This window comes from Callithrix jacchus, chromosome 11 (genome assembly GCF_049354715.1).
Source record: "Callithrix jacchus isolate 240 chromosome 11, calJac240_pri, whole genome shotgun sequence".
In the NCBI taxonomy this organism is placed as follows: domain Eukaryota; kingdom Metazoa; phylum Chordata; class Mammalia; order Primates; family Cebidae; genus Callithrix; species Callithrix jacchus.
Genome location: NC_133512.1, coordinates 21980789 through 22005905, shown reverse-complemented (window position 1 = coordinate 22005905; position 25117 = coordinate 21980789). Strand labels below are relative to the sequence as shown.

Here is a 25117-nt window from a genome sequence, read left to right as displayed (position 1 = left end):
AAAAATGAAAATATGTAATAAGTAATCCACTGCATCAATAAATTACAAGAGAAAAAAAACAATCCTCACCAACTATGCTGAATAGATACTTATAAAATGTGTACGCCATTCCTTTTAGTTTTCTAAAATGGAAGCAACGGCACAAGTAAAGAATTCACACCTCTTCAAAAGAGGGTTTACATGGAAAATTCTTCTCATCACAGTCTTGTCATAAAAACTACAGAATATCAAGGAAAAAACACTTAAAAGCAGCGAGAAAGGCAATGAATATGATCTACCAAAGAATGACCCATTTCCAACAAACAGCTCAAAATCAGAAGGGAGTAGAGTAGTAGTGCCTTCAACATATTAAAAGAAAATAACTACAAGATTTCTACACTGAGTGAAAACATCTTTTAAGAACTGGAGTAAAATAAAGACATTTTCAGAAAAAAAAAATACAGTAAGTCTATAAAGAATGTATTTCAGAAAGAAAGTGTATCTGAAGGTCTAAATGCAAAACAGAATAATAAGCAATATTAAATACATTGGTAAAATTAGGCAAACATTGACTATATAAAACAATAAAAATAAAATAATTTATAGGGTGAGGGAATAAAGAAAAATAAATATACTGGGTAACAATAACATGTAAGTTGAAAAGAGATGATTGTAATTAAAGGTCACTTATATACTTACATTTTATTTTATTTTATTTATTTATTTATTTATTTTTGAGACGGAGTTTCGCTCTTGTTACCCAGGCTGGAGTGCAATGGCGCGATCTCGGCTCACTGCAACCTCCGCCTCCTGGGTTCAGGCAATTCTCCTGCCTCAGCCTCCTGAGTAGCTGGGATTATAGGCAGGTGCCACCGTGCCCAGCTAATTTTTTGTATTTTTAGTAGAGACGGGGTTTCACCATGTTGACCAGGATGGTCTTGATCTCTTGACCTTGTGATCCACCTGCCTCGGCCTCCCAAAGTGCTGGGATTATAGGCGTGAGCCACCATGCCCCGCCTATACTTACATTTTAAAGAGGAAGATTAAAGTATTATGTTGGTTTACTTTGACGTAATCACTAAAATATTCTAAATGGAATAATGAACTATACTGTGTAAAGGAAAAATTATAATGAGAAGACGAAATCACCAATATTACAAAAATTCTCAGTCAAGTGAAAACCCGGCAAAAAAGAAAGGAAGTAGGAAATGTGAGATGAATACAAAGCATCTAATAAAACTGTGATTTTTGTATCACCAGCCAAATGTAATCATTTAACTATAAATTTAATTAACCAATTTCTCAATCACACTAATCAGAGTTCAAGTGCTGAACAGCCAGTGGCAAGTGGCTACCATATTGGACAACCCAGATATTAGGACATTTCTGTCACTGCAGAGAATGCTTTTGAAAAGTGCTACTCGAGGAAAACAGGGCTAGAAATGAGGCCATGAGGAGAGAGATTATAGCAGGAAACAAGATGAGAGAGAATGTTGTCTGCAAATGGGATGGTGACACTGGAGCAAGAAGAGAAGAATTGGAACTTGGACATATTTAAATTCAGGAAGAAATGGTAGATAATGTTATATAATCATTAAATAAATACAATCAGTAGTGGATTTTTCAGGGAGTTTCTACCAAATAATCAAGTACTAGAATATCCCAAACTTTTACAAACTCCACAGAACAGATCAAGAGAGAATGTTTGTCACCGATTTTAAGAGATTAGAACGAACTCAATACCAAAACATATTAAGAACCACACAAAACCCAAAAAAAAAGCAATGTCGTCTATGAATGCAGATTCGAAATTTTAAAACAAATATTAGCCAACTAAATGTAGCAATACTTAATAAATGTCATGTGTCATGACCAAGATTGGGGTTTACCTCATAGATGCATGCTGATTATAAGAGAAAATCTAATAATTCATGCAATTTGTCACATTCAGAGGGAAAACAGGAGAAAATATAAGGAAACACAAGAAGGCAAAAAAACTGGAAATTATAACTGTACTTATAATGCAGTATAAATTAAGGATATATATGATGAAAACTGACCACTGAAGAGAGAAAATTCAAACAGATAAATTGCTATAAAAGAAATATTGTTGTCAAAGACCTGTATGCTCTCCCCACCTCTCTGAATGTTCACTTACAAAGCCTGAGACATACTCATTAGGGAAACTGACCAAACAATTAAAGAATTGAAAATGTCAGTGCTGCATAAACTGATTGAGAGTATCATGCAGGGTGTGTGTATGTGTGTGTGCATGCACATATGTGTTAAAAAAAACTTCCAAAATACATTTATAAATTCATCAAAATAATTGTATCAAAATTTGGCATAGCTCCTAAATTTACAGGTGATATTGATGCAAACTTTAACAACAAAATATTAACAATCAGGATTAGCAGAAAAACTAGGGTTATACATCATAGCTAAGTGAAGTTCCCAACAATAATGCAATAAATATTCAGTATTTGGAAATATATTAATATAGTAAGTCATTTTAATATATCAAAAGAAATTCACATAATTATCATTAATAAAAATACATTGGAAAATAATTTAATACTGATTTCTGGTAAAAATTAGGTGGAATTAAAGTCAGAATAGGTATAGAACTTGAATATGGATTCCGACTCAAGATGGCGCTGTGAGAACAACCCAGGATTGGAGTTCTCGTTGTGTCTGCGGAGAGGGTGTCCACTCAGAGACCCAATCGAAAAGTCAGCAACTACGCAGACGACCAGTAGACAATTCCGCAAAGATGGGAAGAAACCAGCGCAAAAAGGGGGAAAACACCCGAAACCAGAACACCTCGCCTCCTAGAAAGGACCAAAACTCCTCACCAGCAAGGGAGCAAAGCTGGACGGAGAATGACTGTGACGAAATGACGGAATTAGACTTCAGAAGATGGATAATGAGAAACTTTGGTGAGCTAAAAGATCATGTATTAAATCAATGCAAAGAAACTAAGAACCTTGAGAAAAGATTTGAAAAAAGATTTGAGGAAATGATAACAAGAATGGATAACTTAGAGAGGAATATGAATGAATTAAAGGAGCTGAGAAACACAATACGAGAACTTCGCGAAGCATGCACAAGTTTCAATAGCCGAATTGACCAAGCAGAAGAAAGAATATCTGAAGTCGAAGACCAACTCAATGAAATAAAACGAGAAACCAAGATTAGAGAAAAAAACGCAAAAAGGAATGAACAAAGTCTCCAAGAAATGTGGGACTATGTGAAAAGACCTAACCTACGTTTGATAGGTGTACCAGAAGGGGACGAAGAGAATGAATCCAAGCTGGAAAATACTCTTCAGGACATCATCCAGGAAAATTTCCCCCACCTAGCAAGACAGGCCAACACTCAATTGCAGGAAATTCAGAGAACACCACAAAGATATTCCGCAAGAAGAGCAACCCCAAGGCACATAATCGTCAGATTCAATAGGGTTGAAATAAAGGAGAGAATACTAAGGGCAGCCAGAGAGAAAGGTCGGGTCACCCACAAAGGGAAGCCCATCAGACTCACAGCAGATCTCTCGGCAGAAACACTACAAGCCAGAAGAGAGTGGGGGCCAATATTCAACATTCTTAAAGAAAAGAACTTTCAACTGAGAATTTCATATCCAGCCAAACTGAGCTTCAGAAGTGAAGGAAAAATAAAATCCTTTGTGAAAAAGCAAGTACTCAGAGATTTTGTCACCACCAGGCCTGCTTTACAAGAGCTCCTAAAAGAGGCACTACACATAGAAAGGATCAACCAGTACCAGCCATTCCAAAATCACACTGAATGCTAAAGAGCATCAACATAATGAAGAATCTACAACAACTAACAGGCAAAACAGCCACTTAGCATCAAAATGGCAGTATCAAATTCACACATAACAATATTAACCCTAAATGTAAATGGACTAAATGCACCAATCAAAAGACACAGACTGGCAAATTGGATAAAAATCCAAAACCCATCAGTGTGCTGTATCCAGGAAACCCATCTCACATGCAAGGATACACAAAGGCTCAAAATAAAGGGATGGAGGAAGATTTACCAAGCAAATGGAGAGCAAAAAAAAGCAGGAGTTGCAATTCTCATCTCCGATAAAATAGACTTTAAAGCAACAAAGATCAAAAGAGACAAAGAAGGCCATTACATAATGGTAAAAGGATCGATACAACAAGAAGAGCTAACGATCCTAAACATATATGGACCCAATGCAGGAGCACCCAGATACATAAGACAAGTTCTTAAGGACTTACAAAAGGACTTAGACTCTCACACAATAATAGTGGGAGACATTAACACTCCACTGTCAATACTAGACAGATCTACCAGACAGAAAATCAACAAGGATATCCAGGGCTTGAACTCAGACCTGGAGCAAGCAAACCTGATAGACATTTACAGAACTCTCCACCACAAATCCACAGAATACACATTCTTCTCAGCACCACATCACACCTACTCTAAAATTGACCACATAATTGGAAGTAAAGCACTCCTCAGAAAATGCAAAACAACTGAAATCATAACAAACAGCCTCTCAGACCACAGTGCAATCAAGTTAGAACTCAGAATTCAGAAACAGACCCAGAACTGCACAGCTTCATGGAAACTGAACAACTGGCTCTTGAATGTTGACTGGGTAAACAACGAAATGAAGGCAGAAATAAAGAAGTTCTTCGAAACCAATGAGAACGAAGACACAACATGCCAGAACCTCTGGGACACATTTAAAGCAGTCTCTAGAGGAAAGTATATAGCAATAAGTGCCCATATGAGGAGAATGGAGAGATCCAAAATTGACACCCTATCGTCAAAATTGAAAGAGCTAGAGGACCAAGACCAAAAAAACTCAAAACCCAGCAGAAGACAAGAAATAACTAAGATCAGAGCTGAGCTGAAGGAGATTGAGACACGAAAAACCCTTCAAAAAATCAATAAATCCAAGAGCTGGTTTTTTGAAAGGATCAACAAAATAGACAGACCACTAGCCAGATTGATTAAAAATAAAAGAGAGAACAATCAAATAGATGCAATAAAAAATGATAAAGGGGAAATCACCACAGATTCCACAGAAATTCAAACCATCATCAGAGAATATTACAAACAACTCTATGCGCATAAACTAGTAAACCTGGAAGAAATGGAAAAATTCCTGGATTCCTGTGTCCTCCCAAGCCTAAACCAGGAGGAAGCTGAAACTATGAATAGACCAATAACAAGGTCTGAAGTTGAGGCAGCAATTAAGAGCCTACCACACAAAAAAAGCCCAGGTCCAGATGGGTTCACAGCTGAATTCTACCAGACACACAAGGAAGAGCTGGCACCATTTCTTCTAAAACTATTTCAAACAATCCAAAAAGAGGGAATCCTTCCCAAATCATTTTATGAGACCAACATCATTCTGATACCAAAACCTGGCAGAGACCCAACAAGAAAAGAAAACTTCAGGCCAATATCCATGATGAACATAGATGCAAAAATCTTCAATAAAATATTGGCAAGCTGATTGCAACAGCAAATCAAAAAACTTATCCATCATGATCAAGTAGGATTCATCCCGGGGATGCAAGGCTGGTTCAACATACACAAGTCTATAAATGTAATTCACCACATAAACAGAACCAAAAACAAAAACCACATGATTATCTCAATTGACGCAGAGAAGGCATTTGACAAAATTCAACAGCCCTTTATGCTAAAAACCCTCAATAAACTCGGTATCGATGGAACGTATCTCAAAGTAATAAAAGCTATTTATGACAAACCAACAGCCAATATCATACTGAATGGGTAAAAACTGGAAGCATTCCCTTTGAAATCTGGCACTAGACAAGGATGCCCTCTTTCACCACTCCTATTCAATATAGTACTGGAAGTTCTAGCCAGAGCAATCAGGCAAGAAAAAGAAATAAAGGGTATTCAAATAGGAAAGATGGAAGCCAAATTGTCGCTATTTGCAGATGACATGATAGTATACCTAGAAGACCCCATTGCCTCAGCCCAAAAACTCCTGAAACTGATAAGCAACTTCAGCAAAGTCTCATGATATAAAATCAATGTGCAAAAATCACAAGCATTCCTCTACACCAATAACAGACTTAAAGAAAGCCAAATCAAGAGCGAACTGCCATTCGCAATTGCTACAAAAAGAATAAAATACCTTGGAATACAACTCACAAGGAACGTAAGTGACCTCTTCAAGGAGAACTACAAACCACTGCTCAACGAAATCAGAGAGGACACAAACAGATGGAGAAACATTCCATGTTCATGGTTAGGAAGAATTAATATCGTGAAAATGGCTATACTGCCCAAAGTAATTTACAGAATCAATGCTATCCCCATCAAGCTACCATTGACTTTCTTCACAGAACTGGAAAAAACCACCATGAACTTCATATGGAACCAAAAGAGAGCCCGCATAGCCAAGTCAATTGTAAGCAAAAAGAACACAGCGGGGGGCATCACACTACCGGATTTCAAACTATACCACAAGGCTACAGTAATCAAAACAGCATGGTACTGGTACCAAAACAGAGATATAGACCAATGGAACAAAACAGAGGCACCGGAGGCAACACAACATACATACAACTATACAATCTTTGATAAACCTGACAAAAACAAGCAATGGGGAAAGGATTCCATGTTTAACAAATGGTGTTGGGAAAACTGGCTAGCCATGTGCAGAAAGCAGAAACTGGACCCCTTCCTGACACCTTACACTAAAATTAACTCCAGATGGATTAAAGACTTAAACATAAGACCTGGCACCATAAAAACCTTAGAAGAAAATCTAGGCAAAACTATCCAGGACATAGGAGTAGGCAAGGACTTCATGAACAAAACACCAAAAGCATTGGCAACAAAAGCCAAAATAGACAAATGGGACCTAATGAAACTCCACAGCTTCTGCACGGCAAAAGAAACAGTCACTAGAGTGGATCGGCAACCAACAGAATGGGAAAAAATTTTTGCAGTTTACCCATCTGACAAAGGGCTGATATCCAGAATTTACAAAGAACTCAAACAGATTTACAGGAAAAAAACAAACAAGCCCATTCAAAAGTGGGCAAAGGATATGAACAGATACTTTACGAAAGAAGACATATATGAGGCCAACAATCATATGAAAAAATGCTCATCGTCACTGGTCATCAGAGAGATGCAAATCAAAACCACATTGAGATACCATCTCACGCCAGTTAGAATGGCGATCATTAAAAAATCTGGAGACAACAGATGCTGGAGAGGATGTGGAGAAAAAGGAACACTTTTACACTGTTGGTGGGAGTGTAAATTAGTTCAACCATTGTGGAAGACAGTGTGGCGATTCCTCAAGGCCTTAGAAATAGAAATTCCATTTGACCCAGCAATCCCATTACTGGGTATATATCCAAAAGACTATAAATCCTTCTACTATAAGGACACATGTACACGAATGTTCATTGCAGCACTGTTTACAATAGCAAAGACCTGGAATCAACCCAAATGCCCATTGATAATAGACTGGATTGGAAAAATGTGGCACATATACACCATGGAATATTATGCAGCAATCAGAAATGATGAGTTTGTGTCGTTTGTAGGGACATGGATGAATCTGGAGAACATCATCCTCAGCAAACTGACACAAGAACAGAAAATGAAACACCGCATATTCTCACTCATAGGTGGGTGATGAAAAATGAGAACACATGGACACCGAAAGGGGAGTACTAAACACTGGGGTCTATTGGGGGGAAAAGGGGAGGGCCAGTGGGAGGGGGAGGTGGGGAGGGATAGCCTGGGGAGAAAAGCCAAATGTGGGTGAAGGGGAGAAGAAAAGAAAGCACACTGCCATGTGTGTACCTACGCAACTGTCTTGCATGCTCTGCTCATGTACCCCAAAACCTATAATCCAATAAAAAATTAAAAAAAAATAAAAATAAAAATAAAAAAATAAATAAATTAAAAAAAAAAGAACTTGAATATATTCTAATAATATTTATTTAAAAATGCTAAATGCATTCTTGTTAAATTTCATAAGGTCACTTACACCACTATGAATTTACACCACTATGAATTAAAATTACTCTAAAGTTATTAGGCAATATAAACAAATAAGATAAATAAATGAATAAAATGCAAAGAAGGTACAGAATTATCCTTAGTAACACACAGTGTATAGGAAACCTAGGAATCAATTGAAGATATAACATAAGCAATAACAAAATTTTGTAGAATTTCTGGGTTCAAAATTAAGGCCGTCAGACCAAAAGTTGGAGAAATATCACATTTACAAGACCTACAAAAATACGTGTCTAGAAACAAATTTATAAGAAATGACCGATATTTGTTTGAGGAAAACTTTCAAATGCCATTTAAGGCTATACATAAATCTTTATATTGCAAAGATGTCAACTTGAATGCATTTTAAAGTTATGTGACCACAGGTATTTTTTTTTTTTTGAAGGAATATGTGGTGAAAACACAAGCTCATTAAAAAGTTAATGTTTTCAGCTGGTTGCAATGGCTCATGCCTATAGTCTCAGTACTTTGGGAGGCTGAGGCAGGAGGATCACTTGAAATCAGGAGTTTGAGAGCAGACTGGGCAACACAGGGAGATCCTGTAGCTACAAAAAACCAATTAGTCAAGTGTAGTGGTGGGTGTCTACTCAGGAGGCTGAGGTGGTAGGATTGCTGGAGCCCAGGAGGTCAAGACTACAGTGAGGGGTGATTGTGTCACTACACTCCGGCCTGGGCAAGAGCAAGACCCTGTCTCAAAAAAAAAAAAAAAAAAAGGAAAATGTTCATGTTTTCAATACATATGAAATTGAAATGTAAGAGGATGAATTAACAGGTGGGACTAGGAATACTACATACTAAAACAGATTAAAAATGGAAACAACAGTGTTAAGCAATTTGTATTAGTGTATGAGTATGTAAACATATCACTAGCACAAACTAGAGAATCTAGAAATAGACCTAAATATATTTAAAGTTGCTAATATCTCTTAAAGGCAGGTTGGCACATTGTGGGAAAAGGATGGATTGACTGAGAAATGGTTGGTATTAATTTCTATTTCTACTGACTCATAATAAAATAAATTGAAGGTGAGTAATTTAAATCACAAAATGAAGCCCCTCTACTACCACAATGTAATGTAAGTGCATCATATTAACAGTAATCTTCACTCAGTAAAGCTGTAATAAAAAAATAAATTTAGCTTTATTAAAAAATCCAATGTTTCTGGATAGAAAATATTATAATACCAATATAAATAATAGATACATATTTGTGACACCTATGAGTAAATGATTCTTTTCCATAATCTATAAAAAGGGTCTACAGAACTTCTGGAAAATTATAGTGCAGTATAAATCTGGATGAAGGCATGAACACAGTTCAGAGAAGGAAAATATAAATTAGTCTCAACCATGATGCTCAACATTTTTTGTAAGAATAAATATATGAATTAAATATATAATATACTATTTTTCTGCTATCAGAATCTATACTTTGTTGGCAGGGGATAGGAAAGACAACATTCTCATGTACTTACTTTGATGAGAGTGAGCATTACTTGGAGGTTACCATAACAAATTGCCAAAAGTTTGGTGGCTTAAAACAACTGAAATGTATTCTCTTTTCTGGTAACTGCTGACATTCGTGGACTTGTGGCTGCATCACTTCAGTTTCTGCCTCCACATTCACGTTCCATCCTCCTCTTCTGCGTGTGTTGTATCTTTCTTGGCTAGGGAAAATTGTGATGTGATTTACAGACTCCTGCACCTTCAAAACCTTTAACTTAATCACATCTGAAAAGGCCCTTTTTCCAAATAAGGCAACATTTTTGGGTTTTGGGAATTTGTGTGAGGACTTTCTCTGGGAACTATGATCAGCCTGCGACAGTGTTAACTGAGAAAACATCACGGTAGGGCCATATCTATGTAAACGAAAATCATGGCATTTTTGACATAGCAATTACACTCTTAGCAAAAGGGGGTGAATACAAAGATGTTTAGTATATCATCATTTATTAAAGAAAAAATACAAAGAAAAATAACCTAACTGTTTCAGATAGGACTGAACACCATCACAGTATATCCTAGCTATTCAATTTTTGTCAGTTATTTTTGTGGTAAATACATTCCAGTTTATGATTTGTTTTTTTACAATGTGGTGTTAGGAACAGAAGTTCTTAATTTTAATGTAGTCAAATTTATCAATCTACTGTTGAATTGCCCTTTTAATGCTTTAAGCAACACTTTATTTTGATGTCTTAAAGGTATCCTGCTATATTTCCTCATAAAAATTTTAAACTTTCACTTTGAAATGTAAATCTTTGATTCACCAGGAATTCTTGTAAAGTGTATGGAGGAAGTTGAGATCCTCGCTTTGTTTTCCTCTAAACCTTTTGTACCATCCTTAATAAGTGCATCCTTTCCACACTGATAATTTATGTTACATCTGTGATATTTTTCAAACTTACATATTGGCATAGGGCTGTTTCTAAGATCTCTATCCTGTTCCTCTAAAAATTTACCTATACCTGTAACAACTCCACATTATCTTAATAATAATTTTTTTATAATAAGGCTGGAAAAATACTGAGACAAAGGCCCTCATGTATTTTTGCTATGCAGAAACATCTTAGCTTTCCTTATCTCTTTCTTCTACCATATACATTTTAGAATGGGTTTGTCATTTTTTTTTTTTTGTAAAACTAGTTTGCGTAAAATGAATTCTTTACAATATTGAGTCTGACTTTCCATTAACATCGTACGTTTTGTGATTCTTTTTTGGGTCTTAAATGATGTCATATCTTAGTAACTTAAATAATGTTTTAAGATTCTCTATTTAAAGGTCATAGTTATCCTTTATCAGGTAGTTTTATTTTTTGTTACTATCCAGTTTTTAAAATTTATTTTTTTGCTTGTTTCCACAAATAAAATGCATAATACATTCTTATGCTGATTTTAGATCTAGCAATGCTGTTAACCTTTGCTGGTAATTTTTCTGTAGATACTTTAAGGTTTTTAATATAGACAACAATATCATGTATGAATAATGGAAATTGTCTTAATTTTTCCAAGTCTCATTATGCATTATTTCCCTTTTTCTCTATGCTCTGGAATTTCTAAAATATTCTAAAATAAGATTGGAAAGATGGTTTTGAGATATAAACATATATCTCAATATATATTTGTGAAATTTATATATATGTATATATAAGTTCTATTTTAAAGTCAGATTTATTGGGGTGTATTATACATGCAGTAAATTTACTCTTTTTTTTTAAAGGCTTAAAATGTATTTTAATAAGTTGATGCTGCATTACTGCTTTATTTCTCAGAAAAACTCCAAATTTATCAGACAAATCAAACATGGTACACAGATGAAAAAAATGCACAGCATGACTACCTAAGAGAGGCGAGTCTAAGAGCTACTGTTAGACTTTCAGTATACAGAAATCCTGTTCCCAAGACTGTACTAGGCCATCAAGAAAAGCTGTGAACAGTAACACATCCCCCTGTGGGGGATGTTTGGTTTTTGTGGTTTATGTGGCAGTTTCTCTGGGGCTGGGGGAGTGTTAAGGATAAGAAAGCAAATGAGGCTGGGCACAGTAGCTTGCACCTGTAATCCCAGCACTTTGGGAGGCTGAGGAAGGTGGATCACAAGGTCAGGAGTTCAAGACCAGCCTGGACAAACTTGAACTCAGGAGGCAGAGGCTGCAGTGAGCCAAGATCACACACTGCACTCCAGCCTGGGTGACAGAGAGACTCTGTTTCCAGGTAGGCAAGAAGCAAGCAAATGAAACAAGATGGACAAAAAACAAAAACAAAAACAAAAAACCCAGAATGTTCAAGATTAATGGGCTCTAACTGGATCCACTTTGCCATGATTTCCCCAGGCGCTCAACAATCACATTTGAGACTTCAGGAATGCACCACACAGAACTGATTAAACATTATACCACGCATGATTTGTTTATACCACCCCTCCCTTGCCCTCTGCTCCAGCATACTCCCTATAGTACAGGTAGGGTAGATCTAACTATTGGAAGGAATCCCTAACACTTTTCCAGGGTAGAATTCTGGCTAGTCCAAAAAGGGTCTAGACACTGCAACTTTATTAGCATTGGCGACGTTTGTTTGGAGCGAATTCAGCTCCAGGAGCTGCATGGTTGAATGCAGGAGGAGTTCCACCAGTTTCCCAAATTCCTTCCATTGTAGCAGCCTAACCAAAGCGTTCAGTTGTTGGGGGTCAATCCCAAAGTTCCATCCAGCATCATAGTGGCAGGTCCTGGAGGAGCTGGGATACCAGCTGGCACAGGAGCAGGGGGCATGGCACCTCTGTTGTTTAGGCCCATAGCACCTCCCATAGCCATCTGACCCATCCGAATCTCCTGCTGTCTCGCATCAGGGAAGGTTCCCTTGAATCCTTCCTGCTGTCGCCACATCTCTTCTTCCTGGCGCCTGCGCTATTCCTCCTGCCTGAGCTCCAGCTGCTTTCGTTTGTGCACCTCTTGGTTATGCAGCTCTTCCATCCTCTGAAGTTCTTCTTGGCGCCTCATCAAATCCTGTCTCACTAGCATGACCTGGTGCTCATGGCGTGCAGCCTCCATCTCCATCTGTAGCTTCTCACGAGCCTCCTTGATGTTGCAGTCCATTTGGTCCTGCTGCTGCTTCTCCATCTCAGTGAGTGCCTTCCAGCGCATGGCATACTCATACTCGAAGGAGCCAGGTTGTGCAAATCTGGGTGGCTGCTCTTGTTCCTTGTGAAATTGCTGGTTCTTTACAAGCAGCTTCTCTGGAAGTCCCTCTTCATCATCTAACTGGTCCATGGGCTCCACAGTCACAGGACGAGGAAATGTGGTTAGCAGGAAGGAGCCTTCACTGCATCTGTCCAGAGCTTTCTGAGCAGCTGGCTTCCCTGAGAACTCAGCGATGCCTTTGCCCGAGGGCCTTCCTCCAACATCCACAATCACTACAGCCCTCTCCACCTGGCCGAACACAGAAAAGGCTTCTTCCAGCAGTTCGTTGGACACATACTGAGGAAGGTTTTGAACTGTAAGGGATGCACTATGGCAGGCAAAGCGCACACGCAGCTGCTTTCCACGGAGTGGCATATTGTCCAGCTCCACTTCGGCAATCTCCGCTAGGGTGCGTGTTTCCAAGTGGATAAAGCCAAATCCTTTATCCTTATGAATGAAGACCTCGCCTGCCTTTCCATATTTCTCAAATAGTTTCCTCATTTCTTCCTCGGTGATGTCGTGAGGACGATTTCCCACAAAGAGACGGCTTCCTTGGGTGAAGGTCTTCTCTCCTGGTTTCCTACAATTCTTCAGGTCAATAGTTAAGCCTTCATTTTGGCTGCTGGCCTGTTGCCCATTTGCAGGTATTGGTGGTAACTGTGGCTGCTGCTGTTGCTGCTGGTGGTGATGCTGATGATGCTTTCTTGGAGTATGGTTTTGCTTCTCCAAGTTAAACGTTTTATTACTCTGCATTTTGCACCCTCAACTTCGATTGAAGACAGCAAAATGCCTCCCAGTCCTCTCTAACCTCGCCTTCTCCTCTACCGACTGATCTCTCCTCGGAGTAATGGCCACACCACACGGCCTCTACCGTCCCAAGAAAAAAAGCAAATTTACTCCTTTTAAGTATACAGTTCAATGAATTTTGGCAAACATACACAGCTGTGCAACCCTTACCACTATGTATCAATATATGGACTATTTCTATTACCCCATAAAATTACCCAAGCTTCTCCCACATCTCCAGACAAACTCTACCCTTTCTGTCCCAAATGGCATGTAAACAGAATCATAAAATATGTAGTCTTTTATATCTTAAAAAAAAGATTCAACCTAATGCTTTTGAGATTCATGCATGATATTGGATAAATTGGGAAACCATTCTTGAATTCCTGGGATAAATTTCTGTGTTGTTCTCATTCATTGCAGCAATCAATTTGCAATAGTTAGAGCAGAGTGAATCTGCTCACATTCATGAGTTTAACTTGTAATTTTTATTTCTCATACTATTCTTTTCTGGTTTTGGTATCAAAAACAAACTCTCCTCAATAATTAAGTTGAAGAATATACTGTAAAAAAGTTTCTGTAATATGGAAATTTTCATTTACTGAATACTTAGAACTTGCACATAAAAAGATCTGGGCCTTGTGGTTTCTTCATAAAGGAGATGATTAAGTATGTAATTATATTATTTAATGATCTATTTACAAATGTTTTGAAAAATCCTTCAATTTGTGATTCTCCCCTGGTCTCATAGCACAGCAATCAACACAGAAGATTACTGTGACCACAAAATGTGTGGGAATTTCTCCCCACCAGGAAGGGAGCAATCAGTTCTGTAGCAGACATAAGCTGGGTGTCCTCCAATTCAGTTCCGTTTCTGTCTACCTGGACATAGCCTCAGATCCCACATGCTGAGGACTTAATTCCACAAAACCTCCTTCGTGCCTGTTCCAAGTCTGGGCCTCTGGAACTTTCAACTGAATGGCTTCAACTTGGGATTCCCATAACCTCCTCTTTGGGTTTGATTACTTTGCTAGAGTGGCTCATAGAACTTGGAGAAATACCTATTATGTTTATCGGTTTATTACAAAGGATAGTTTAAAGAACACAAATAAACAGGCTAATGAAGGGATACGTAGGGTGAGGTCTGGATGGGTCCCAAGTGCAGAAGCTTCTGTTCTGTCCAGCTGGAATGCGGGAGGTCCATCTTCCTGGCTCACGGATCCGTTCTTGTTTACCTTTCCGTCAGTCTCCACGTGCTCAGCTATCAGGAAGCTCTTTAAATCCTGTCCTCCTAGGATTTATGAAAGCTTCATTACATAGGCATGATTGATTGAACCATTGGTCACTGGTGATCTATTTGACCTTCATCTCTGCTCCCTGGAGGTTAGGGGTGGGGCTGAAAGCCCCATCTCCCTACTCATGCTTTTTTCTGCTGATCAGTCCCACCCTGAAACTATCAGTCAACATTAGCATAAAAAAGCACTTGGAAGACGTCAAGGATTTTAGGAACTGTATACCAGGAAACATGTACAAAGACCAAATACATATTTCACAATATCACGAATATATAAAAATATGCTATGAAGTTATCTGAAATCTCTTAACATAGGATCATTCAGTTTTTCTAGTATTTGCAAAGTAATTTTGTGGTGATTTTTAATTTTTCGCCAATTTGACAAATTTGAATAAAACTTTCCAATTTATTGTCAGCAGAAAGCATTGATAGTCACATGTGGCTTCTCTATGATGATCCACACCTTCATCGGAACCTCAGGGTCGTCTTGCAACACACTTAGGTAACATTTGCCACAACACTGATGACTGTCTCCAATACTTCTGAGTTGACCTAGGGTCTAGCGCACATTGGGCAGTGGAAGCGCTCAGCCCCTATTGTCTTCTTGAATGTTGGTGCTTTCATAATGACTGAGTCCAAATGAGTCACGTTTTAACATTGAGATAATTGAAAAACAGCCCTGAAATTGAGCATAAAATAATACAGTTAGTGATTAAAGATAATTTATGTATGTATAGCGACAAGAACAAACAATTGAAGTTTTCTGTTATCTGAAAAAAGAATAATTTTACTCCTGATATTACTAAATATCATGTTGTTTTGAACCCTTATTTTATGACTTCCGTCCTGAGATGTCTTTATTTTTGCCTGTGTTTGGATGTTAAATGTTTTCGAAGAGGAATAAAAGGTGTTAATTTCTTTGGCTAGCTTGTTGAAGAGTCTTCGGAAATTCTGACTCAGTGTACTAAGAGCAGTGTGCTGAATTCACATCCTCAGCTGGGCAGGAGCGTGCTGAGAGAACTATAGTTCTGATTAAAGGAACCACAATAACTGAGCAAATGAGCTCAAATGAATGGCTTAAATATTGTTTGTGGTTGGCAAATTAGATATACACAGGCAGGAAAAATGTTTCTATACTTTCCTTCCACAATTATGCTCAGTTTGTTGAAATATTTCCCATAAATAAGAGGATTGGGCCTCTCAAACCTGGTTTCTGATTTTGGCAAAATAAATTTGCAAATAACCTTGATTCTAGGGCACACAATTCCAAATCAAAGCTATTTACAGTGTAATTCAGCAGACTGCAATCCAAAATCACGGCTTCTTAGAATTTATCATCCCAAAATGTTAAAGAAAAGAAAAGAAAAATGCATTTTCATTTTCTTTTTACAAACTTTTCTTTTAATTGGAAATTCCTAAATCCTTTTAGATATAGCATAGAAAGAAAAAAAATAGGAAAAAAACCTCATTAAAAGAGAAACTGTATCAGTCAGGGTCCTGGCAAAAACAGATGGCACACTCAAATTGGGTAATTTGAGGAGAGTTTAATAAAGAAACTTGTTACAAATGTGTGGGCAGAGCACAGCATGGGGCACAGTGCTCTGGAGCACCCTGGGCCTGATGGGCAAAAGGCCCAAAAAGCGAACCAAGATCTAGAGCAGCTGCAAGCTGTGTGTTGGGGGTCCATCAGCTCCTTGGAAGCTGGTCGCTAGTCCATAGGACCCTGACCTCACTCTCCACCCTGCACCATCCTTCTCTTTCTTGTTAGGGCTTCCTGTGGTCTGCACTCAACTGGAAGCCAGAGGCCATGGGATCTGTTCTTATTGATTGCGCTCCCAGGGCACACAGCATCTGTGGATCTAAGGGGCCAGTGGATGGTGCCCGTCAGTCTGTTCCGCTGGTTTCTCAGCCTCCCCTGCTGTCATTCATCCAGGTCAGAAGCCCATGTCCTCAACATAGACAACCCAGGAAATCCCCTCAGCTAGGATATTATCATGGGGAAATGTCGATATGACGTACTCCTGCCTGAAGCCTGAAATATTACTTGCAACCAGGGGCCTGTGCAAGGCAGCAGAGAATGAAAGGAAGGGAGAACGCTATGCATCAGAGCTGGCTCTCCACGTGGCCTCTGCTATGCGCATCATCACCAACGTCTTCCTCCAGCCTTTCTGTATTCTCTTTATGCTCTGCTAGTCTGCATCTAGCAGGTCCTCTGCCTGGAGGGATGACACACATCTTCTTGTAGCTGGGCCATGAGGTCTAGAGTGTTCAATCTTCACCAATGGCCACGGTTCTCTACTGATAAAGAATCTCCTCGTTCTGGTGTCCTTAGTCCTCTTTGCCCTCATGTCTGATCAGAGAGCAGCTCCTTCTCTGTCTGCTGGTTTGGTGATATCAAGGGTCCAAAAGGGCACAGAAAAAGTCTCTGCTTCCAAATTGTTGAATCATGACTGTGTTTCTTAGTGAAACATAATTTGCTTGGGCATAAAACCTCTGAATCTAATAAGGCTGAGATTCTGGAGACTCAAGTCAAATATTTGTCAAAACTTTTATTAGTAACCAGGAACACGTCTGCCTCCATGGCTCAGTTTTTGAGGGTGGCTGTGGGTGACATGGCACCATGCTTAGCCTCTAGGTTAAGGGATCCACTGTGTCCTGTAAGATGGTGCCCAGCTTGGCAGATTACTGTCTCCCAACTGCTATCACAACCGAGCTTTCAGCATCTGGGGTAAAGGGCAGGAGCTGAGAACACTGAATTGCACTGCCACACATTCTTCACCAGAAAACAAGCTTCTGGAACAGATGCAGTGTGGGCAGGACCACACGAAGATGAATGAGACATTCCGTGGGACTGTGAATGTGGCACTAGCAGAAGTAGAGGCAATGAAGACCCATTTCTACCAAGAGTGTGTCTGCCCCTGTGAAGAGAAGTCAGTCATCTCTCTTTGAAGAAAGGAGTCCAAATTAACAACTTGCCATCAGGTAGCAGGCCGGTTGCCCGCCTGTGGGAAGTCACACTCTGTGGTTGGTCGATTGCCCACACCACGCAGGGGTCAGCCACGTGACCGCTGGAGAGGGAGTCCAGGACCCATGTCCTTTTTGTACCAGCCAAGCAGGCGAGGTGAAGCGGGATGTGATAGGTTACTCAAGCAGTTTTTAAACATTCAGTGGGAACATTTAACTTTTAAATACTCTAGATAAATGGATTTTATTTTGGTTGATGGTCTTGGCGAGGCCAGTGGGAAGGGAAGCATTTCCAGGGGCTTCCATCCAGCCTTTTCTACTCCTGATTTCTAGATTAGTGTTTAATTTATTGACCATAAAAAAACAAGGAAATTCTCTCAGTAACTGAGTCTATTAATGAGTCTATTATCTTTACTGTATTTTCAGGGACGGGAGCAGTATCACAGGGTGAACCCCCAGTCTTTCTTGCTCCACTGTGGGAAGGACACAGGTCACAGTTCCATCTATCACCTGATCTTCACTGTGTGACTTTGGCCGGGAGCCACAGCAACCATCTATGTCTCCAGAGGCATAGATGGAAAGCTGGAGTCAGAGTCAGATCAGAGCTTTGCAGTGATCTGGAGCACCCTGGTATGTCCTTGTTCTCACTGCATCAGTATACTGGTTAATGTCGTCGATAGACTCCTTTGGGACATCAGGGGGAGATTTGTGATAGAATCTTGAATCCACATTGCAGGGGCCGCTTCCAAAGAACCCAGCACTTCCCCTGGACCTTTGGATCCCTTCCTCTGGTGGCTGTCAATCTTGTGTGTCAATCACACAAGAATCTCTGGTGCCACCCCCAGAGATTCCCATTTGATTGATCTGGAAGGTGAACTTGGCTTTGTGAATTCTGAAGGCTCCCCAAGTGCCTCGGATGTTACTGGAGTTTGAAAGCCACTGTTCTAGAATAGTAGCGGAGAGTAGTCACAGAGTAGCCTTCTGTATTTTTAGCATTCCCCAGATGATCCTGATAGGATCAGAGAATCTCTGCCAGAACATTCCAGGGTAGTTGCAGGATTTGCACTTCACAAACGGTAAACCACTGTTGAGTTTCAGCTTCAGTCAACCAACGCAGCCGATGATCAAGATTAGCCCAGGAGCTTGATGCAGCACATTAAATACAAATCCTGCAGTGAGTGCAGAGATTCTACTGACAATGACATGCTCACACCTCATGCCTGATCCTCCTGCAGTCTTCTCTCTCACACGCTCCCCAGGCCCATGCCGATAGCATTTGGCATGATATAGACATTTTCTGATAGATATCCTTTTCCAGAGAAGCCCTGGAGCTTCTTTGTCCTGGCTGTACTGGAATCTAACTTTAACTACGGGTCTGTAGGCATGGAGGAGAAGGTGTGTTCTCAGGAAAACTGGCATTGGCTTGTGGCCGCGATAGTTTGGGTAAAATCATTCCTAAGGTTTTATGCAGAGGAAGACTGGCTCCTTTTCATGGAGAAGTTAAGGAGTTCTTAGAAAGATCTGGGAGTTCTACATCCTGAACCTGTCTTCTGGGTTCATTGTCTCAGGGCCCATGCTTCAGTAGCAGGAATGCTAATATTGGCGTGCAAGGCCTGTGAGGGCTAAATGTTCTTCTGCAGTCCTGTGATCAGACACCTGTCTTGGTCTTTCATCCTACCTGCCCCGCTGACTCCAGGAGATACGGAACTCTTTCAGATTTGTTGCAGAGACTCCTGATTTCTACCCATGTTCTTAATTTGATAATCATGGCTTTCCAGTCCACCCTAGGGCAGAATTTCTCAACTTCATCACTGTGGACATTCTGGGTTGGATAACTGTGGTTGTACATTGTAGGATGTTTAGCTGTGTCCCTGCTATCTATCCACTACATGCCAATAGTAACCTTCCATCCCCAAGTTGTGACTATCAAAAATGACTTCAGACATTGCCAAAAGTCTCCTAGAGGGCCAAATTGCCGCCAATTGAGACCCACTGCTCTAAAGCTATCAGAAAATCCACCTGACGCCCCAATCTTGTAATCCATATTCTCACCATAGGGACTAATTGCTACATCAAATCCACTTTCTAACAACTTGCCCTCTACTTGCCCTTCATTCTCTTCCACTTTCATTTGAATAATCATGATCTCCCACATGCAGTTGGTTCCTCATGTCCCCCTTCCCTGTGGTAAAGAGAGTAACTCAATCCTAGGATCCCATGTTGAGGGGCTGCTTCCTGGAGCTATTTCCAGTACCAATTTCTGTATCAGTTAACATCCCAGCAGGAAACAGATGTTACACTCAATTTGAGCAAATTGACAACAGTTTAATCAAGGCACTACTTACATAGATGTGGGCAGAATGCAGGGAAACCAAAAGGGAGCATACAGCACCCCTGATTTAGTAGTGGGGGAAGGCTCCATTCCCAACTCTAGGACTGGATAAGACAGAAGAGAAAGGAAGGGAGGCGTCCCCAGAACCTCAGAACCAATCTGGAGATGGAGAGAGCTTTGTGTGGTGTCTGGGGCCCTTGCCAGCAACGCTCCTGCAGAGAGGGCTGGAGCCTGGAAAACCAACCCCTCATCCTTTCTGCTCCTTCTCCCTTCTGTTGGTTGTCCTTATTAGCAGCCCAACTGCAAGATGAGGCAAGGAACCCCCTTTACCAAGGTGTGATTGATCAACTTTTAGGGACTGATCAATGACAAAAGTCAAAGACCAGATTTAGAGGAGCAAAAGCAAGACGTTCAGCCCAGAAGCTGTGTTTCTGGTACTGGAAGGGAGGAACACATTGGGGTGAAGAAAAAAATTCAGACACAGAGCACTGCTTGCAAAGTTTGTGAGCAGCAAGAGAGATTGTTAAAATGAGGAGAAGGGAGACAGTTTGAAAAATGGGAGAAAAAAATTCCCCAAAATAAAGGGCATGTGTGCGTGTGCATGTGTGCACGTGCATGTGCATGTTTGAGTGTGTGTATATTTCTCCTCTTTTCCTCATATTCTCCACGCCGTTAGTGTGAAGATTCCCATTTTGTTTGGTCAAGGTAAAAATTAAAGTGCTAAATTTTCGCTTAGCACTAAAATCCAATTGCTCACAAAGGTAGAGATTCCACCTTGGAAAGAGTCCTTGCTTCCATCCCCTTCACGTTTCCTCAGCCACTGGCTTTGTTCTTTTTTCTAGACCAAGCTTGTCCCACCTGCCTTATTTTGTTGTTGTTGTTCTGTTTTGTTTTGTTTTAGGCTTTTAGCAGCCTGAGCCGTGGTTTTTAGTTTCTGTCTCTAGTGATAAGCAGAAAAGAGGGATGAGGAAGGGGCTTTACTGACCCAACCAGAAACAGAAACTAAGAACCCATGGCTGTGTTCTCTTCCTTGGACAGCCCTGTTCTAGATGATTCCAAAGGCCTGACATTTTGTGTTTCAGCTTTGTTTTTTCCAACTTATCCCCTTTACTACCCTCAGTTATGATTCTAAAACAAAATCTGATAATGCAAATTAGTTGATTAAATTAATTGACTGTAGCTTAAAAAGAACCTGCCTTCTATTTTGCCATCCTTGCTTTCTGAAATTCTACCCACATATCTGCAGGGTACATTAAACAGATCACTGCCTTCCGAGTCATTTTCATTCCACATCTTCTCCTGTGTGCCGCTCTCTCTACTGAGAATGAAGCCCTCCACATCGCCTGCCTTGCTTCTTAGGGAAACACTAGTAGCTTACTTTCAGAAGTCACCTCCACTATCACTATTCCAGGAAAGCCTAACCAAACATTTGGGCAAATTTAGTGCTAGGAAATATAAATTTTATATGCACAAAGAATATTTAACACTTAAAAAGATGTTATTGTGGTAAGAACACTCAATGTAACATCCACCCTCTTAATAAATGCATAAGTGTCCAAGTGTACATTTAAGTAAGTGAAGTGCACAATGATAAGTAAACATTGTTGTTTACCGTTGGTCAACACTGTTAACATAAACAACAACAGCAAATTACAACAATCTGTTGTCTTTTGCCTATTAAATGGTCATGGCAGACGTCCCATGCTGGTAGGGATTTGATAGGACGACTACTGCTCCCACAATTATCAGTTAGATGTTAAATCAATAAAACATGTTGGCACAAACAATTCTCCATGTGTCAGCATGCTTCTACCTCGAAGCCAGTGTTTTTCAACTATGTTTATCCAGACTCCTTCTCCACAATGCGGAATCCATAGCTGGTTTTCTGCTACTGCCCATTAGCTGAAATCATTTTACTGCTTGACTTTATGGAGTTTGTGTTGTGAAATCAGTGAGTATTTTGACTGTGTTCATTCAAACTACATGCAACTCTCCACTCAACCCCACCCCATGCCCTCCTACCTTGAGAGTCACTGCTCTGAACCAGTGTTCTCCAGCTTGTCCTCTCACAGATCTCATAGGAAATGATCTTAGGATCCAATTGGAGAAATCACATGAAAAGTTAAGCATAGTTGGTCTTGGTGTCACATGGATCAGAGGCACAAGCTGTGAGCATGTGGAACACTCTGTTATTTAAGCTGGCCATCCAGACAGTCCTGAACACTGTGTATCTATTTGATTTAGAGTACCAGCAAAAATTAAAGCAAAAATGTAAAACATTTGAGAAATCTTACAGCTCCCTACCTCAAGAGTACATCTGTGAAAGAGCCCCACACACTTTGAAAACTGAAGACTCCCTTATCATGAAGTTTGGCTGTTCTAGAATTGTAAGATTGTTAATTCCCTTCTTCAGTCCCTAGTGAGAACACTTAGTTTCTTTTCTGATAAAAAATTACCTATAGATGAAAATAAAAACACGTCGGCACAATATTGTTTCTACTGCAGCCTCATGGTTGCTAACAGTTGTTTCACATAGGCACGGGACTAAGCACTTTTCTATTACACTGTTCAAGCCTCATCACGATCCTAGATGAAGAATTCTAATATCCCCATTTTACAGATGAGGAAACTGAAACTCTGAGAGGTGAGTTACAAGCAAAAAGCTATTCAACTAGTAAATGGCACATCTTGGAGACACACCCAGGTCTCTCTGCCTGCAAAGTCTATGCCTGTAACCTTGACACAGAACCACAAAGATACATCATGAAATTCATTGCAGCTTAATTATTATTTCAAACCATTCTGAGAACTATGAATAAAAGTGAAGTGGTGTCATTGCCTGGGGCAAATACCTGAGATTCATTGTCTTGTGCCAAGAATATTTAGGACACAGACACACACATGATGAGTTTAGGAGCAGAGGTTTAACAGGTAAAAGAAAGAGAAAGGAGAACAGCTTTCTCCCTTATGAGAGAGAGAAAGGCTTGTGATAGAAAAATCCAGCCTGTGGCAGACTGCACTAGATTTTACAGACAAGCTTGAGGAGGCGGTGTCTGATTTAAGTAGCGCCCACAGATTTGTTTGATCAGGTGTGATATTTGCACAGCACATAGGGAAGGCTGGTTGCCCCACCTTAATCTTATTATGCAAATGGAGTCTTTGCCTGGATGGTGCCATATTGTCTTCTCCTTACTGTACACACGGTTTGGCAAATGGCTGTGAGCATTCCCCCATGCAAGCTTCCAACCTGCTTGTCTATGTCTGCAGCTTGATGTTACAGGCTGCTCTTTGTTAAAAAAGAAAACAGTTTTGGGGCTGCTTTTCATTAAAACAAAAACCTTACCAAGGACTCCCATACCCTCACTATCTGCCCTAAGTAATTTCTTCCTAGCTCCTACATCAAAAGAGCACTTTAAAAAATCATACTACTACTATATTATGAAACATGCAGCCATTACAGTAGAGTTTTAGAAGAAATTTCAATTATGTAGAAAATACTATATAAATATGAATAAAAATAATATTATAAAGTATATCACATAATTTAAATATATGTACATATAAATTTACTATATTTTTTCCTGGATTGTGAAATTGTAGAGATTTTTCTTTCTCATTTATATTTTTCTACATTTTCCAAAATATCAATTCAGATCATGTGTTATTTTCAAAATAAAACTGAAACTCATTAAAAAATAAAGCCATGTTGGAAACTGACAGCAGGCCTTAGGGAAGTAGGTATGACATGAAAGAAATCTGAGAACTGGGGCACCCGGCCAGTGGCCCTCATACCTGTGTTCCAGCAGAAACCCCAAGACAGGTAAACACAGTGTGGATGGCTGTGTCCCCAGCCACGGGAATTTTGGTCCCGTAGATATAGGGGAAGAACCCTGAGAATTTACATTTTTCACAAGTTTTCAGGTGAGTTGAGCTACTATTTGAGAATCACTGATTTAGGGAAAATTGTTACCAGACTCTTTCTGGGCAGCAAAACTTATGACACATTTCATAACTGCCTTCCTGAGACGTTCTTTCTCCCCTCTCACTGCAGATCTCATGGCTTCTAATTTCTTGGCCTATTTTCTACTTTTCTCCAATAAAGTATAGTCTCTATAACTTCCTGAGAAGGAGGAGTTATGAGATCTTTTTCTTCTTCCTTTAATATATTTTTTTGGAAAGGTTCAACTTTGAATTCATTGCCGCATTGATTTTTGGTGTCAGAAATGCTCTGAAAAGTGGAATGTCCTGCTGATCTCTAGGCCTTTGCAAGCCTTTCTTGACCTGGTTTTCTTTCTTGGAAGCTTTAGGATTTGTTCTTTATCCTTGATGTTCAAAAATTCACAATGATTATTTTTCATGTGGCTCTGTTTTTGTTTACTTTATAATCTGGTCAGGTTCTGTGAATAACTCTTGATATTTTTATGACAATTACATTGAATTTATAGATTAACCTGGGAAGCATTGTCATCTTTATGATATTTAGTTTTTCTCTCTATGAACACATTGTAAATCTCTCATGTTTTAGCTCTTTTAATCACACGTTTTATAATTTTCTTTTGAATGGCTTGTATTCCTAGCTGTTCTTTTCATTCTAACGACTCATGATTCATACTCTTTGGGTTATGCCAATATCTTCATAGAAAATGTTTTTAATACCCTGGAACTTCTCATTTCCTTGAGTTTTCCACTTCCAGTAATCTTGCTCACAGTCAACTGTCAGTCATTCATTTTTACCTTTAATGTTGTTATTACCAATAATGACAACCCCTCCACCACCTCAATCTTAAGGATTGCACTCTCTAACCACCACTTTCCATCACCTCTGTTTCCTTTTTCTATAACCCAACTTCATTCTTCCACGGAACTATCCAATCAGTTGTTCCACAGCCTTGCCACTGTCTCTCAAACCCCATACATGTCACACTTCCTTTCCTTCGGAGCTGAAGAAGGCCCCTTTTCATTCACAGTCGTTACTTTCACATACTTCCCTTTTATTCCTGGCAG

General features: G+C 39.6%; 1 pseudogene across 1 annotated transcript; it reads right to left on the bottom strand.

Moving 5' to 3' along the window:
* Positions 1–8209: 8209 nt before the first annotated feature.
* Positions 8210–13567, bottom strand: LOC144578252 (non-POU domain-containing octamer-binding protein pseudogene; annotated as a pseudogene). Its single transcript, XR_013523694.1, has one exon. The product of XR_013523694.1 is annotated as a non-POU domain-containing octamer-binding protein pseudogene (transcript).
* Positions 13568–25117: the final 11550 nt, after the last annotated feature.